At 36.5% G+C, this 9,754-nt stretch overlaps 1 non-coding gene across 1 annotated transcript; it reads left to right on the forward strand.

Annotated features, from left to right (window-relative positions):
- Window positions 1-7,387: 7,387 nt before the first annotated feature.
- Window positions 7,388-7,494, forward strand: LOC133774778 (U6 spliceosomal RNA). Its single transcript, XR_009868155.1, has one exon. It is a non-coding gene; the product is annotated as a U6 spliceosomal RNA (small nuclear RNA).
- Window positions 7,495-9,754: the final 2,260 nt, after the last annotated feature.

A 9,754-nucleotide genomic window follows, 5' to 3' on the forward strand; every position in this document is an offset into this window, starting at 1 on the left:
ATTTACACAATAAGAATGTCTATGTATCTTTCTACAAATGTGTAGAATAGATGTCAGCTAGCCAATGCCTGTTTACAAAGGTTATTGGGAAATAAAACAAGCCAAAAATATGTGAAAGGACAAGCCATCATTGCATCTTATTTTTAAAAAGTTGCATCATTTCTATATTTGCAAAAGACACATAATTTTATAATTTTAAAATGTACAAAACTTTTAAATGGAAATCCAATTTTGTTGTAATTGATGTATTGTATATGAAAACATTTAATGAATGCTGTTTATGATATCTATGGGAGAAAAATAGTGCTTGAAATAAAACAATAAATATAACATAGGAATATCTGAAAATATACTGGAGAGCAGTCTTTGTAGTGAGGTGAATTAAGCAACAGGTTCAGACAACTGCTTCCCAGATAGGAGTGCCTTATCTAGGCCAGGTTACCCTGATTCTGAGCTAGCATCCCACCAATGCATACTCTGGGGGGCAGTATATTATGGCCCAAATATCTGGGTTTCTGCTACCCACTGGCAGCTGATTGGAGCTTTCATCTCCTGGCTTTAGCCTCACCCAGCCCCTGGTTGATAAAGATCTCTCTCTCTCTCTCATTCTTTCTTCCTCCTCCTCCCTTCCTCCCTCTCTCCCTTCCTCTACTTCTTTGTCATTCTGTCTTTCAAATAATTTAAAAAGTTTAAAAATAAAAGTATACTAGGAAAATTGTAATATATCTTTGTTGTTTAGTGAATAGTAGGCAATTGACAAATGAGTTGTTGATCATGCAGTAGAAAAATGTCAAACTAATAACTTATAATACCACAGGGCGCATGGAGTAATTTGCTAATCTATCTTAGAGGATCTGTCATAGAAGAAATAAATAAAAAAAAAACTAAAAGACTATTCTAACATATATCCCTAGAACTTGATCCATTAGTTAAATGCCTAATACACATCTAGGAAGAAGGACATAAGGATATCACTTGGAATTTCATTTTGAATTAACTTTCTCTTTAAATCAGAATGATAAAGTAAATAATTTTGGATGTAATGGTTTTCTTCTTTTTTAAAGATTTATTTTATTTATTTGAAAGAGTTACAGAGAGACGTAGTGTCAGAGAGAGAGATAGAGAGGTCTTCCATTCTGCTGGTTCACTCCCCAAATGACTGCAATGGCCAGAGTGGAGGTGATCCAAAGCCAGGAGCCAGGAGATTCTTCCAGGTCTCCCACGTGGGTGCAGGGGCCCAAGGAATTGGGCCATCTTCAACTGCTTTCCCAGACCATAGCAGAGAGTTGATCAGAAGTATAATAGCCAGGACTTGAACTGATGCCCAAATAGGATGCACTTCAGGCGGCGGCTTTACCCACTATGCCACAGCACTGGCTCCCAGATGTAATGGGTTTTCAATGTGTGATGCATACCTACATACTTAAAGAATAGCTTTATTTTGCAGTATACTACTAACCCTTTAATAATTTAAGCTCCAGAGTAGAAAAACATTATTGAATGTACTAAATAAGAAATATGTCTAAGTAAACAATTGGGTAGATATGTGTTGTCCTAATTAATTTGCTTTTTATATTAACAAACACGCATGCTATTTATTTTAGATAACTTGAGTTTTATTAATACAGGAAATTAAATTGTGCTAATATGCTTGAAGAGTAAAACTGGTTCTGATTTAAGAACTTTCAAAAGACTTTAGTAAAGCTTTCTAAGCAATACAGTTTCGTTGCCTTGTTCAATAGGCATATGCTGAAGAGGATGCAATAGGGCTCCACTCCCACATAGTGCACGGTTCAAGCATGCACAGAGGAGGAACAGGTAGTTTTCTGAAAGCATAGAAAAGGACAATACTTCTTTTGGAAAAGAACACCAGCTATCCATATGTATATCTCCATCTCAATATCAGATTTGAGGGGGCTCAAACATTTATAGAAAATATTAGCAAAAAGTATACATGGGTTTCAAAAATTTTTGTACAGAATAAGCTTACCTTTTAGTTTCATTTTTTCATGAGCTTTTTGAGTCCCCTCATATGTGTCTTATGGCCTTCATATGTATATGCCCAAATGAATTGAAGGAGTAGCCTTAAATTTGATGAAGATTTAAATAAAAAGCTGTCTTTATGTTTCTTCTTAATAAGAATACAACCACAATTCAGTAATTTCCATGCATAATTTCCACACTCCTATGATTGATCTAAGTTAATCAATAATATATATGGCAAAAATGCCTTCTTACTCTATTTAAGCTGCTTTTAAAGCTGCTTTATGATACATAAGTTGCATCATCATTCATAATTTATCTTCAATTATGAAGTTTTGGTTTGTCTCTCCTACACTGACATTGAAGCTAGTGGATGATTTCAAACAGACATAACAAACTGCTGGTTTTAAGTCATCATATAATCTCTGTGGAATTCCTGCTGCTTATCTTTAAGTTTTGAAATATATTTTTTATCCAAACATCAATGGAAGGGGTTGATTTGTACATTTATATAAACTGTAGGATTTATTATACTTAATATATGAGTACAAGTACTTTACAAATTATACTCTGATAACATCATCATTTCTTTTAGACATAAACTTAATGTTTATTTTACAAAGTTATACCTATGAATGGTAGTTCTTGCTTTAAATAATATTTGTCGACAGGAACCTCAAATAAATTTAATTTTTCCACAAGTCCTTAACATACCCTCATTTGCAATAAAACACACACAAGCCTATGTATGTGCATATATATTCTCTTGCATTTTTTAAAGTTTTCTTTTAATTATCTTTTAAGTTGAAATAAGAGAGCGAGAGAGAGACCAAGTTTCCGTCTGCTGGCTCACTACTTAAATGTCCACAAGATGTGGGTTGGGCACGGGAGAAGCCAGAAGCTCACAAATCAATGCAAGTCTCCCACAGGAGCTTCAGGAATCCAATTACCTGAGCTATCACTGCTGTCTCATGAGCCACTAGCAGGAAGCTGGATCCAGGAGTTCTAGTTGACAATCTAATACAGAGGCTCCCATACAGAATTGGGCCTCTTAACTGGGGTTTAAACCAGTGGCTCAGAACTCATCCTTATCTTTTTAAGTACTATATATTTAACTTCTAAATTGCTATGCATACATCTGAGGCATTCCTTATCTGACTACCACATGTTGTCCCTCCACTCCTCCTCTGATGATTGATACTACAGTCTGAATGAATGAATGAATGAATTCTGAAGGTACTTTTATCACTCAATGCTGTCCTAAATTCAATAGAATACATAGGTTTTTAATATATACATTAAAAACTCATATCCACACAAAGATAAAGCTTTCCTAAAGTATTTGGTATTTTTATCTATGCTGTAAGTTGACTACAAATAACAAAGACTTTTTTAAAAGATTCATTCATTCATTCATTCATTTTAAAGGCAGAGTGGAAGGGGGGGAGGGAGAAAGAGAGAGAGCATTCCTTTCTGTTGGTTCACTCTCCAAATGACCTCAAGAGCCAAGGCTGGTACAGGCTGAAGCGTGGATCCAGGAACACCCTCTGGGTCTCTCACGTGGGTGGCAGGTATTGGGCACTGCCTAAAATAGTCCCTGACAACATGGCACCTGGCAGATGTTTGGGGGCGTGTTTGTGGCCCCTGTGGTCAAGCCACGCGAGATCTGACCACCTGCAGGGATAGGTCTGCTTTAGTTCTGGACACGTGGACAGTGCATGATCCCTATACCTTGCTTAAGATGCCCCTGTGTGTGGTCCACCCATGCCTGCATGACCTTTTCACTGATTGGCTTCCCTAGTGCGCATGTCTTTCGTAAGCTTCATAAGCCTGTACACTTCCTCAATAAAGGAGTTCCTGCTTCGACAGAACTCACAGGTGCTTGCGGTGTGCTTGACCCGTCGACCTTACTTCTCCTGTTCACCTTGTTGGGGAGTACTTATACTGGTCAGGGGCCAGCCTCAGGCTTAAGACCCCAACAGCAGGAACCCAAGAAAGTGAGCCATCATTCACTACTTCCCAGGTGTATCTGCAGGGAAATGGATCAGAGGTAGAGTAGCTGGGACTCGAATCAGTACTTTAACATGGGATGTGTGCATCCTATGCACACGTGGCTTAACCTGCTGCACCAGAATGTCTACTCCAATAACAAAAACATTCAATTACCCCTCAACTGTTAAGATTATTAACTGAAAGACATCGGAATGTTTTGGGATGGAATAAGGCAGAAAGTTATTTTATATATAAAAATATTGGTAAAGTTTTAGATATTCCAAGACTTGATTCATGATTCTCCAATGATTAATGCATAATGTTCCACATGACAACAGAGGTATTTGTTCCACACTCCTTGTTAATGTTACGGAATGTATGTTTTATCTGTTGGAAAGATAAATTGCTACCTCTTTATTCATTCATTTTTGAATTCATCAATAAAAAGCGCTATGGCCTACTGTGCTCTGGACACTATTTTTGCAGCAATGATATAGCAGTACACAAAACAGAGACTTTAAGTAGGCAGGTCAGGAAAATATTCATTTATAATGGGAGGCTTAAGCAAGGACATAAGGAGATTAGCTATTGAAATATATCCCATCTGTGGAAAAATCATTCAGGAGAAGAAAGTGGAAATCAAGAGTAGAACAGGACTGAGATGTGTTCTGTAAAGTAAGAAAACCAGTGTAATGAAAGCATGAGGTATTGGGAGGGAGAAAAAGAGCTAACGGTTAGAGAGTGCAAGGTGGGATGGTGTATCTTTGACCATATAGGTCACAGGGACAGGCCTTGGCTTTCTCTGTAAATACTTTGGGAAAACAACGTTGCAAGGAAGAGGTAAGATTACACAGAAATTGTTTAGTGTAGTCAGGTTACTTGTGTACAAATTGGTAAAAACCATGTTCTACAAAATCCATTAGCATATTAAATTTAAATCTTCATGTAAGAAGTAGAATAACGCAACACAAAGAGCTTCCTTAGAAGACTGAAAATGTGGAGTTTTTGTTGTATCAGACATGAATTAGTTCTGTGAACCTGAATGAGTCACACAATGTCTTTGGTCTCAGCTTTCTATTAGTTGAGAAAGATCACCAAACATGATTTCTGTTTTTTCCAGGCCTCTGTTTCTACGACTGTGCTCTGGGTCATGTCCCTTCAGCTTGAGTTGCTGGAGAAGTAAATCCATAGCTGTATTTTACCTACTTAGTCAAACTGTCGTTTGTTGTTTTGGATGAACACATTATTTTTCCTTCTTTCTTTTTATTGGCACTAAATTAAAAACCATGGTGGTTTAATGACAGAAGCTAGTACAATAATATCTTAGATGCTCATTTTCTTTCTCTCTCTTCTCTTTAGCAGAGTCACATACTTTTCAGAAAACTAAATCCCAAGAAATTAACTAAAGCTTACAGTAAACTTTCAGTGAACAAGATCCATACTAAGGATGGCAATAGATTGAGAGTATATCTTCACCTTTTAAAATGCATATATGTTTAGTTAAGATGTTTGGAATTCATTTTTTATAAATTAAATAAGACTAGCAGTGAATAAAATTGGGGGGATGCCATTTGGATAAAAATGAAGTTACTTCATATAAAAATAGCAGTGTCTAAAAGGCATATCTATTTGCATTAAAGATGTGGACAGCCAGAAGCCACAAAATAAAAGTGTGGGTGCCATTGGGTCTGTGGTATGCACTTTGGCTATGGAAAAGCTACAGCTTTGACAACAACATTTATTAAGAACCCACAGTATGTATTAGCTGGTTCCTCTCCTCTGTGTAAAACTTGCAGCTAACTCCTCTAGATTTTTAAAATAACTATCTAATATTAGCCAAGGAAAGTGGATCTTTCTTTCATAGCTGGTTCCAAATTAAATTTCCCCTCAAATCTATACCTTCCAAAGGTCAAAATCATGAGCCACTCAGAATCCGCTAGCAGATTATTACACCTGTCACGTTCAAAGAACTGATTACCAGCCCTATATTACTCCAGTTTTGTTTAAAAAAAAGTGAATGACAACAATTTTGAAGCCATACATTTTTAGTCTTCTGCAGTGAAGCTCACATTTCAATCTAACACATTTCTTCATAATAATATGGAATGTTATGAAATATTTCTCCCAAATGCAGGAATGCAGTCTTTAAATCTGAGGTTTGGATTTAGCCTATGTACTGCTATTTTCTTGCAGAATCCATGATGGTTATGTTCAAAATTCATACATCCTTTAAATAGTTTATTGTTGTCCTGAGATACCAAACTAAAGTAGAAAATCAACACAATTCTTGGTTTTGTCAATTTTTTCCTCAAAAGTTAAAAGAATTTTCCCAAGATATATAATTTAGTGCCAAATCTAAATAATTCAAATTAAATTATACTTAATGATATTTTTAATATGAGCTAATATAAGAAACAATGTTTTGTATAGCAACAGGACATTTTTGAAATTGTTCAACTGGGCCATAAAATGATAAAATGGCCTATTCACAATCGTGTTTGGGAAACAACTTGTTTGGATTTCATACTCTTGCCATTATTTTAGTGACTTAGATCATATATATATATATATATACATATATATACATATATATATACATACATATGTTTACTGAAGAATATTTTCTATCAAAGGATACTTAAAGTATACTCATTTGGGTTTTTTAAGGATTTATTTATTCATTTGAAAGGTAGAGTTTCAGAGAGGAAGAGGCAGAAAGAGAGAGAGAGAGAGAGGTCTTCCATCCACTGATTCAATCCCCAAATGGCCACAATGACAAGAGCTGTGCCAATCCAAGGCCAGGAGCCAGGAGCTTCTTCTGGGTTTCCCACACGGTTACAGGGTCCCAAGGACTTGGGCCATCTTCTACTGCTTTCTCAGGTCATAGCAGAGAGATGGATCAGAAGTGGAGCAGCCAGGTCTTGAACCAGCACCCATATGGAATGCTGTCACTGCAGGCTGCGGCTTTACCCACTACGCCACGGCACTGGTCCCAGTATACTAATTCTTATTGAAAAGTTATTAGGCAGATGCTGGAAGATGGTGGCTATTATGACATATAATATAGTTTCCTTGTTCTCAAGAGACTCACTATCAAGAGTTAGAATGAGAGCCGGCTGCAGCGCCCCGGCCGCAGCAGCCATTAGAGGGTGAACCAACGGAAAAAGGAAAACCTTTCTCTCTGTCTCTCTCTCTCACTGTCCACTCTGCCTGTCCAAAAAAAAAAAAAAAAAGAGAATGATTTCTGTTCTATTAATTTACTAAATAAGTTTTTAGGGTACAAAATGTACTTGGAACAAATAACAACAATGCCAAAACCAAACCTGATGGAGCTGTCAAAGATGAAATGAATGAGAAAAGTTCACTGCCATCATATATGTGGTATAAGTACGTTTAAAAATAGACTGAAGTAGTGCTCACTTCGGCAGCACATATACTTAAATCGGAATGATACAGAGAAGATTAGCATGACCCCATCACAAGGATGACACACAAAATCATGAAGTGTTTCCTAGTTTTTGAATCACTAGATGGAATCTCTCACTCTCTCCTCTCTCCCCCTCTCCCCCACCCCTCCTCTTTGGAAGAGAATGGGAGGAGGAAACTGAAAAAGGATTAATATCCAGAATCTATGAAGAGTTCAAGAAACTCAACAACAACAAAACAAGCAAGCCAGTTAGGAAATGGACAAAACATAAACAGGCATTTTTTTTCTTTCTTTTTAAAATTTATTTACTAGACAGGTAGAGTTAGAGACAGTGAGAGAGAGGGAGAGAGAGAGAGAGACAGAGAGACAGGTCTTCCTTCCATTGGTTCACTCTTCAAATGGATGAAACAGTTGGAGCTGCACCGATCTGAAGCCAGGAGCCAGGTGCTTCCTCACGGTCTCCCATGCAGGTGCAGGGCCCAAGCACTTGGGCCATCCTCCACTGCCTTCCCGGGCCACAGCAGAGAGATGGACTGGAAGAGGAACAGCTGGGACTAAAACTGGCACCCATATGGGATGCCAACGCCGCAGGTGGAGGATTAACCTAGTGTTCCACGGCGTGGGCCCCAATAGGTATTTTTCAAAGGATGAAATCTAAATGGCCAACAGATACATAAAAAAATGCTCAGGAACCCTAGCACATCAAAACCATGATGAGATTTCACCTCACCCCAGTTAGAATGGCTCTCATACAGAAATTAACAAACAGCAAATGCTGGTAAGGATTTGGTATAAAAGCTATCCTAATCCACTGTTGGTGGGAATGTAAACTGGTTTAGCCATTGTGGAAGACATTATGGAGATACCTCAGAAATTGGAAAATAGATCTACCATATGGCCCACAATCCCACTTTTGGGAATTTTCTCAAACAAAATGAAATCAGTTTATGAAAGAGATATATGTACCCCATGCACATTTCAGTTTATTACGTAATAACAGATAGGGAATCAACTGAGATGCCCAACAGCTGATAACTGGATACAGGAAATTAGAGTATACATACACTATGGAATATTACTCAGTCATGAAAAAGAATGAAATTTCGTCTTTTGCAACAAAATGGATGAATTAGAAACCATTACATGTAGTGAAATAAGCCAGTCCCAAAAAGACAAATACCATATGTTTTAGGAAAAAATCTGTGAAACTAATACAGTACCAAAAATAATGCATAGGAATGAATTTGACATTTTGAGGTTCAATGATCGTTTACAGTCCTGAACTGTGTATTTTTTTCCTTTTTACTACTTATTGAACTCCTTTTGAGTTAATCTTATGAATATAAATCAAACTGAAATCAGTTCATTGTAAAGATTAAGAGAGGGAATAAGAAGAAGGAGGAGGAAGGGTGAGAGCATGGGTGGGAGAAAGGGTAGGGTGGGAAGGATCACTGTGTTCCCAAATCTGTATATTTGAAATACATGAAATTTGTATAACTTAAATAAAATTTGTTTATAAAGGGATGCTCAAAAGAGAGAGAGAGAGAGAGAGAGAGAGAGAGAGAGAGAGAGAGAGAGAATGTTTAGAGAACCCTGCATTCTACAAAGCAATCAGATAAATTTTAACCAGTGACAAACTGTATTTCAAAATTCTAGTGAAAGAAAGATTTAGATAATACCACCAATTTTATAATAATCAAACATATCAACTAGTTAAACATACTTCATTTGTCTTTAAAAATTATGCAGTTAAATAATTTTTGAATGATTAAATATAGAAAATACAAAAAAATAGTTCTAGATTTCCACATAAAATTTGTTACTAAGCTTAGAAAAATGAAATTTAATTTTTGATACTATCAAGAAAATGGATGGAGGGAGGGTAGAAAGAAAGAAAAATATACACAATTTTATATATATATTATATATGTATATTTTCTCTATATACACACATACCCCTACACATACACACAAGAACATAGGTACATTAGTTCCTGTGTTAGAATTAGAAAGAAGGAAAACATACTAGAAACTACAAATTGTATTCATGTAAGTTGGTAAACATCAATTTATAGTTTGTGAGAAAGTATCATCAAAATTTATTCAAGGAGAGTTAACCTGGCATAAAGAGGTATTACCTAATGAATAGAGATGGTCTAAACTTTTTTTTTTCTTTTTCTGAGAAGTGGTATTTAATTTAGCTCTGGGTATATTGAATTTCAACGTTTCTCACAATCCAAATTGAGAGCTATGAAAGTAGTTGGCAATGCATTTCCCAATTTTAAGAATTTATAAAATTTAGGGGCTGGTGCTGTGGCGCTGTGGGTAAGGCCGCTGCCTGCAGTGCCAGCA

Source organism: Lepus europaeus, chromosome 15 (assembly GCF_033115175.1).
Source record: "Lepus europaeus isolate LE1 chromosome 15, mLepTim1.pri, whole genome shotgun sequence".
Taxonomy (NCBI): domain Eukaryota; kingdom Metazoa; phylum Chordata; class Mammalia; order Lagomorpha; family Leporidae; genus Lepus; species Lepus europaeus.